The sequence below is a fragment of the Peromyscus californicus genome, unplaced genomic scaffold, assembly GCF_007827085.1.
Source record: "Peromyscus californicus insignis strain IS unplaced genomic scaffold, ASM782708v3 Scaffold_15__1_contigs__length_86483966, whole genome shotgun sequence".
Classification (NCBI taxonomy): Eukaryota; Metazoa; Chordata; class Mammalia; order Rodentia; family Cricetidae; genus Peromyscus; species Peromyscus californicus.
Genome location: NW_026294447.1, coordinates 64525299 through 64532512, shown reverse-complemented (window position 1 = coordinate 64532512; position 7214 = coordinate 64525299). Strand labels below are relative to the sequence as shown.

The following is a 7214-nucleotide window of genomic DNA, read 5'->3' as shown; positions in this document are numbered from 1 at the left end:
TTTTTTGAGTTTCTCTCCATTTAAGTTGATATTGGCTATGGGCTTGCTCTAAACTGCCTTTAGTATGTTCATGTATGCCCCTTGAACAGTGGTTCTTAACCTGTGGGTCATGAACCCTTGAGGGGTCTCATATCAGATATTTACATTACAATTCCTAACAGTAGCAAAACTACAGTTATGAGGTAGCAACAAAATTATTTTGTGGTTGTGGGTCACTACAATATGAGGAAGTGTATTAAAGGGTTGCAACATTAGGAATGTTGAGAAACTACTGCCCTAGAGAGATTATGTATCCCTAATATCTCCAGGACTTTTTTTTATGTATTTTATTTTATTTTGGTTTTTCGAGACAGGGTTTCTCTGTGTAGCTTTGCGCCTTTCCTGGAACTCACTTGGTAGTCCAGGCTGGCCTCGAACTCACAGAGATCCGACTGGCTCTGCCTCCCGAGTGCTGGGATTAAAGGCGTGCGCCACCACCGCCCGGCTCTCCAGGACTTTTATCATGAAGGAGTGTTGACTTTTGTCAAAGGCCTTTTCAACATCTAATGAGATTATCCTGTGGTTTTTTTTCTTTCAGTTTGTTTATGTGGTAGATTACATTGATAGATTTTCTTATGTTGAACCATCCTGCATCTCTGGGATGAAGCCTACTTGACCATGGTGGATGATCTTTTTGATGTGTTCTTGGATTTGGTTTGCAATTATTTTATTGAGTATTTTTGCATCTATGTTCATAAGGAAATTGGTTTGTAATTCTCTTTCTTTTTTTTGAGTCTTTATGTAGTTTGGTTATGTGGGAAACTGTGGCCTCATAAAATGAATTGAGCAATGTTCCTTCTGTTTCTATTTTATGGAATAATTTGAGGAGTATTGGCATTAACTATTCTTTGAAATTCTGTGCTAAAACTATCTGGCCCTGAACTTTTTTTTTTTTTTTTTTTTTTTTTTTTGCTTGTGAGTCTTTTAATGACTGCTTCTGTTTCTCTAGGGATTATAGGTCTGTTTAAATTGCTTATATGATCTTGCTTTAACTTTGGTATGTGGTATGTATAGAGAAAATTATCCCTTTCTTTTAGATCTTCCAATTTTGTGGAGTACAGGTTTTGAAGTCCTTATGATTCTCTGGATTTCCTGTGTCTGTTGTTACATCCCACTTTTCATTTCTAATTTGATTATTCTCTCTTTACCTTTTAGTTAACTTAGATAGGGTTTGTCAATCTTATTTTCTCCAAGAACCAACTCAGTGTTTCATTGATCCTTTGTATTTTTTGTTTGTTTATATTTTATTTTTTTCAGCCTGAGTTTGATTATTTCTTGCTGTCTGTTCCTTTTGTGTGTAATTTCTTATGTTTGTTGTAGAGCTTTTAGGTGTGTAGTTAAGTTGCTAGTATGAGATCTCTCCAGTTATTTAAAGTAGACACTTAGTGCTGTGAACTTACTTCTCAGAACAGCCTTCACTGTGTCCCATAAGTTTGGGTATGTTGTATATTAATTTTCATTCAATTCTAGAAAGTCTTTAATTTTTGTCTTGACCCATTTCCCATTCAGTAGAGAGTTAGTTGTTCAGGTTCCATGGTTTGTAAGCTTTCTGTTGTTGTTAATGTCCAGCTTTAGTCTGTGGTTGTCAGATAGGATGCAGGTGTTATTTTGATTTTCTTGTATCTGTTGAGACTTGCTTTGTTTCTGAGTATGTGGCCATTTTTGGAGAAAGTTCCATGAGGTGCTGAGAAGAAGGTATATTCTTTTGTGTTTGGATGAAATGTTCTGTCAATATCTGTTAGGTCCATTTGGTTGATGATGTCAGTTAGCTACAGCATTTCCTTGTTTTTGTATGGATGACCTGTCTGTTGGTGAGAGTAGGGTATTAAAGTGTTCCACTATCAGTGTGTGAGGGTCAACATGTCGTTTAAGTTATAGTAGTGTTTCTTTTGTAAATGTGGGTGACCTTGTGTTTGGGGCACAGATATTTAGAATTGCAATGTCCTCTTGGTGAATTTTTCCTTTGAGTATGTAGTATCCTTCCCTATTTCTTCTGATTAGTTTTGGTTTGATGTCTATTAGGTCAGATATTAAAACAGCTACACCAGCTTGTTTCTTAGGTCCATTTGCTTGGAATATCTCTTCCCAACCCTTTACACTTTGGTGATGGCTATCCTTGATGTTGAGGTGTGTTTCTTGGATGTAGCAGAAGGGTGGATCCTGTTTTCATATCCATTCTGTTAGTCTTTTTATGAGGGAATTGAAATCTTTGATGTGAGAGATAGCAATGACCAATGTTTGTTGATTCTTGTTATTTTGTTATTGTTGTTTCTCTCTCTTGTTCTCTCTCTCCCTCCCTCCCTCCCTCCCTCCCTCTGTGCTTTCCTTCTTTTGACTTTGCTGGTCTGGAATTATTTATTTCTTGTGTTTTCTTGGATATAGTTAACCTATTAGGTTGGAGTTTACCTTCTAGCACCATCTGTAGGGCTGGATTTTAGATAGACACTGCTTAAATTTGGTTTTTATCATGGAATGTCTTGTTTTCTCCATCCATAGAGATTGAAAGTTTTTCTGGGTATAGTAGTCTGGGCTGGTCTCTTAGAGTCTGTGGTACATCTGTCCAGGCCCTTCTGGATTTTAGAGTCTCCATTGAGAAGTCTGGTGTAATTCTCATAGGTCCACCTTTATATGTTACTTGGTCTTTTTCCCTCAAAGCTTTTAATATTCTTTTTTTTTTTTGTTTTGTGGATTTATTGTTTTGATCATTATGTGCTGAGGGGACTTTCTTTTCTGGCTCAGTCTATTTGGTATTCTGTAAGTTTCTTATATCTTGATAGGCATCTCCTTCAGGCAAGGAAATTTTCTCCTATGATTTTGTTGAAAATATTTTTTGTGCATCTGACCTGTGTTTCTTCTCCTTCCTCTATTCCTATTATTCTTAGGTTTGGTCTTTTAATAGTGTCCCAGATTTTCTAGATGTTTTGTTCCAGGAGTATTTTAGATTTAAAATTTTCTTTGACTTAGGTATCCATTTCTTCTATTTTGTCTTCGATACCTGAGATTATCTCTTCCATCTCTTGTATTCTGTTGGTGAAGCTTGTCTTTGTGGTTCCTGTTTATTTCCTATTTCCTAAATATTTCATTTACCTCAGTTTGGGTTTTATTTATTCTATTTCCACTTTCAGGTCTCAAACTCTTTTATTCATTTCCTTTCACTCTGTATTTTCGTAGATTTCCATTTCCTTAAGGGATTTATTTATTTCCTATTTAAGGACCTCTATCATGTTCATAAAGGCTGTTTTAAGGTCTTTTTCTTTCCCTTCAGCTATGTTGGAATATTCAGGGCCTTCTGTGGTAGGGTTGCTAGACTCTAGTGGAGACATATTGTCCTGACTGTTATTGATTATGTTTTTATGCTGGTGCCCAGGCATCTGGGATTGAGAAGATTGTAATTCTAGGTGCTGGTATCTGGTCTTTGTTAGGTGGGTGTTTTGTTCCTTGGTTTCTGTTTCCTTTCTGGTTCTTAGGAGAGTGTGGTGGCTGTGTTGCCTGGTAAGAAAATCTTCTGTGGTCCTGATAAGTGTGTGCATTGGGGATTTTAGGTAAACTGTGTTTCTGGGTGTTGGGACTTGACACTTAGGACTGGAGATGTGCTGGGGTGGTGGAGTGGTTTCATAAGAGGCGGGGAACCCAGGATGCTCCACCAGGATCTGCTTGATTAGTCCCTGGGCATGGGTGCAGAGAGTGAGGGGGGGGAGCACCCTAGAAAGTCTGCCACAGAGGTAGGCATGAGACTGGGGGATTGGACTTGGAGGAGTGGAGGGAGAGGTGAAGACCTGCAGTTAGCCTACCTACTTCCCTGGTCAGAGTGCCCTGTGGATTTCCAGAGAGTGCCTCCTGCTGGAGTTGGGTACTGGGACAAAGCAATGGGTAGGTGGAAGGAAGTTTGGAAAGGGAAGATCTATGTGACCCACTGGAGATGGGTGTGGGGAAGGAAGGGAGGCTGCTGCAGAGCTGGGCCTGAGACTGGGGGATTTGATTTGGAGGGGCAAAAGGAGAGCTTAAGGTCTAAAGTTAGTGTTCTTGCCTCCCTGCTGGGAGTGGCCTGTGTGAAGGGAGTGCCTTGGCCAGTGTATGCTTTATAAACTGTTCCTCTATCATCATAGCAGACTGAATCCCTTGTATTTATCATGATTCTCATTCATATGTAAAGTGGCTACCGTTGAGTTGATTGTGATCTTGTTTCTTCATAAGCTCTGCAAGACTGATTAATAATGGTAGTTGTTAAAACTTAACAGGGAGTAGTAAGGAGAGTACTGAGGTGGACCCCTGTTGCCACCACTTGCAGAGACACTGGTAACAGAATCTGATATTAGTTTGTATCTCTAGTGACTTTCATCCATTTTTCTGGTTAACCAGTATGCACCTGGCTGTGTGAGTGGATGTAATCCAAACTTCCTTCAGCTGGGATTTCAGGTCTATTTCTTCAACACTAAAATGGGGCTTATCTCTGACAGCTGCATTTCATCAGCCTTGTGAGGAATGAAGTATTCACCAGCTCTCAGGGAAATTCCCAGTTGGGAAATGCCTATGGGAGGTGGAGAAGGGGCCTCCGTGAGAGAAGAGGGAGTTTGGACTTAACCTACAGGATGGCGTTAGGCAGAGGACTGGGCAGCTCCCTGCCCCAAAGCCTCTTTTCTTTGTTTTCTTGGGGCCACTGAGTTTCCGTACTTCCCCTTGGCTTTTGCTTTTCCAGCATGAGTTGCAGGTCTGTTTGCCATGGGTGAGCACAAGCTCATGTGTTTCCTCAGCTTCTGCTTATGGACTCATGTGCAGTAACAGCCTGAAACCTACAGACTGGAAAAGGACAGAGAATAAAGGGAGTGAGTCCCAAGAGACATCAGCAGGCCTGAGGACCTTCTGAGTCTTCTCTGCCCACTGGTCCTGAGTTCCCAGGCCCTGTTTCTTTTGGTCCTAAACAACTTCTGAATGCTGTCCCCAGACTTCAGTGACCCTTGATAGCTGCTGTGGCATGGGGTGGTGGTTGAGGGGTCAATTGGCTCGCTGCTGCTCTGAATTTCATTTCCTACTAGTACCAACTTGCCCATTGACCATACCCCTGAGAAGAAGTACGTTTCCTACTTAGGCTTGGCTGTTCCTCTCAGTGGGCGGCCTCTGGAGACCTGCCCTGTTGTGGTGCAGATATGGAGCCAGCCTTGCTTTTGTCTTGCACTTCCCTGCGGTTCTCTGTGCTCACGTTTGATGTCACCTGAGACAGTCAGCTGTGCCGTGACAGGGCGGGCAGTGCCAAGGTTGGAGCCAAACTCTGACAGCTGGCGGGTAACAGAGAATAAACCAGAACCTGCAAGCCAAAACTATCAATGGGAAATAGTGAGCCGCAATGTATAGGAGACCACAGAGCACCTGAGGGACAGAGGGAGGGAGGGACAGAAATGGCCTGATCCCTTCTCAGCCCCACCCCCACCCGCCGGGGCTGGGCACTCTCTGCTTCTTCTCTGGAGAAAACCACCAAGAAAGCTCCTAAAGGGCAATCTTTTTAAGACATTTCCCTATTTCTGGGCCAGTGTTTGTTGTTTTGTTGGAAACAGCAAACCCTGGCTTTTTTTTTTTTTTTTAACTTATAAGTAGATTTCTTGTGCATGACCATGAGCCAAACACACTAGTGGTTTTTTTTTTTTTTATTATTAAGTTAAATAGCCACATATAACCACAAACTCAACTGTCCTTCAGGATACGTGGAGTAAAGCTTCCATTATCTAGTTCTCACCAGTGCTGGGAATGGTGTCAGTGTTTAAACTGCCGGGCAGTGCTGAAGGACCCAGGCACAGAGGAAATCATCCCAGCGGGAGTTAGAGACCAGAGCTGCTAACGAAGGTCAGGGTGGAGGTCGGATTCCCACTGTGTCTTACTCATCCCTGAACCCTTAAATACCCCTTAACCCATCATCTTTAGAACAATGGGATTTGGAACAAGACAGAAAAAAAGCCAGAATGGGTAATCTCATTGACTCTTGGGTTCTTTTCAGATTCCAACAGAGAGGAAAGTCAGTTTTGTCTTTGAGGAAGGAAAACTAGACCAGTTGTTCACCTTCAATTGGACACTAGAAAGAAAGAACCAAGAAATTAAGCATCAAAGTCCTGGATTTAGCTAAAAGTGAAGGAAAACTTGTCATAATGAACTTAAGATCCAGCCTTTTCTGACACAAAGTACTTACACACACATGCGTGTGCACATCCATCCACATGTGCAAGTCTGTGTAAGAGGAATAAGTGCAATTACCACTGAGCAGGAAGTAGGGTGCGCATATAAGAAGATGGCTTTATACTATCACAGGAAGTCACTTTCCATCAATGCTGCCTTCCGGGAGGAGCCAGGAAGAGGGCTGCAGTAACTGAGGACATTCTTACTCCTAAGAACTAAACGGGGCTGGGTTGACTCGGTCAGTAAAGCGTTGCTACACAACCACCCACATAACAAGCCGAGTGCGTGGCGGCAGGCAGTGCAAGTGTGGAGCTTGAGAGCCCGGTAGCAAGGACGTCAGAGTTCCAGTGCTGGGAAGACACGCAGATTCCTGGAGTTTTCTGGCCAGTACGCCTAGCCAAATCAGCGACTTAGAGGTTCAGTAAGAGACCCTGTCCCAGAAAACAAGATGGAGAGTAATTACAGAATAGGCTAACCACTCTTACAGGTCAACACACCTGATGTTGACCTCCGGCCTCCAAGCACATGTGTACTTACACATATGTGCATGTGATTGCACACTCATTGATACTATTGTGGCAAAAATGTCAAATATTTATTGAAACTTTTTCTTAATTCCAAATATCAACAGTCCAAGCAGAATCATATTCATAATGAGGAATGAGTGATTTACCCAGTCAGTGAAAATACTGCAGTGCAAATTGTGGGTAAACATGGGCAGGAGCCTTGAGAGCCTGGTGTCAGAGGCAATTTGATCAGTACATTGCAGCCAACAACTCATTGTAATATGCCATTTCTGCCTCTCAACACTGGTCACTGCCAGGGCCCTGGACTCTGCAGACCAGCTGTGAACATGCTACACCTCCCCAGCCTGAGGAGTCATTCCCAGTTGTTCCCACAGAAGCTTTCAGCTGGCCGAACCAAGTCATATGATGGTCCCCTAGCCAGAGGATACATAAAAGGGTGGCCTAGCCCTCCTTTCACCCTGGTTCTGGGGAAACAAGACTACAAAG

The 7214-nt window shown here is 42.3% G+C and overlaps 1 protein-coding gene across 3 annotated transcripts in view; it reads left to right on the top strand.

The window, feature by feature from the left end:
- Nucleotides 1–7214, top strand: part of Dync2i1 (dynein 2 intermediate chain 1) — a 120714-nt gene that overhangs the window by 78828 nt on the left and 34672 nt on the right. The window lies entirely within an intron of this gene.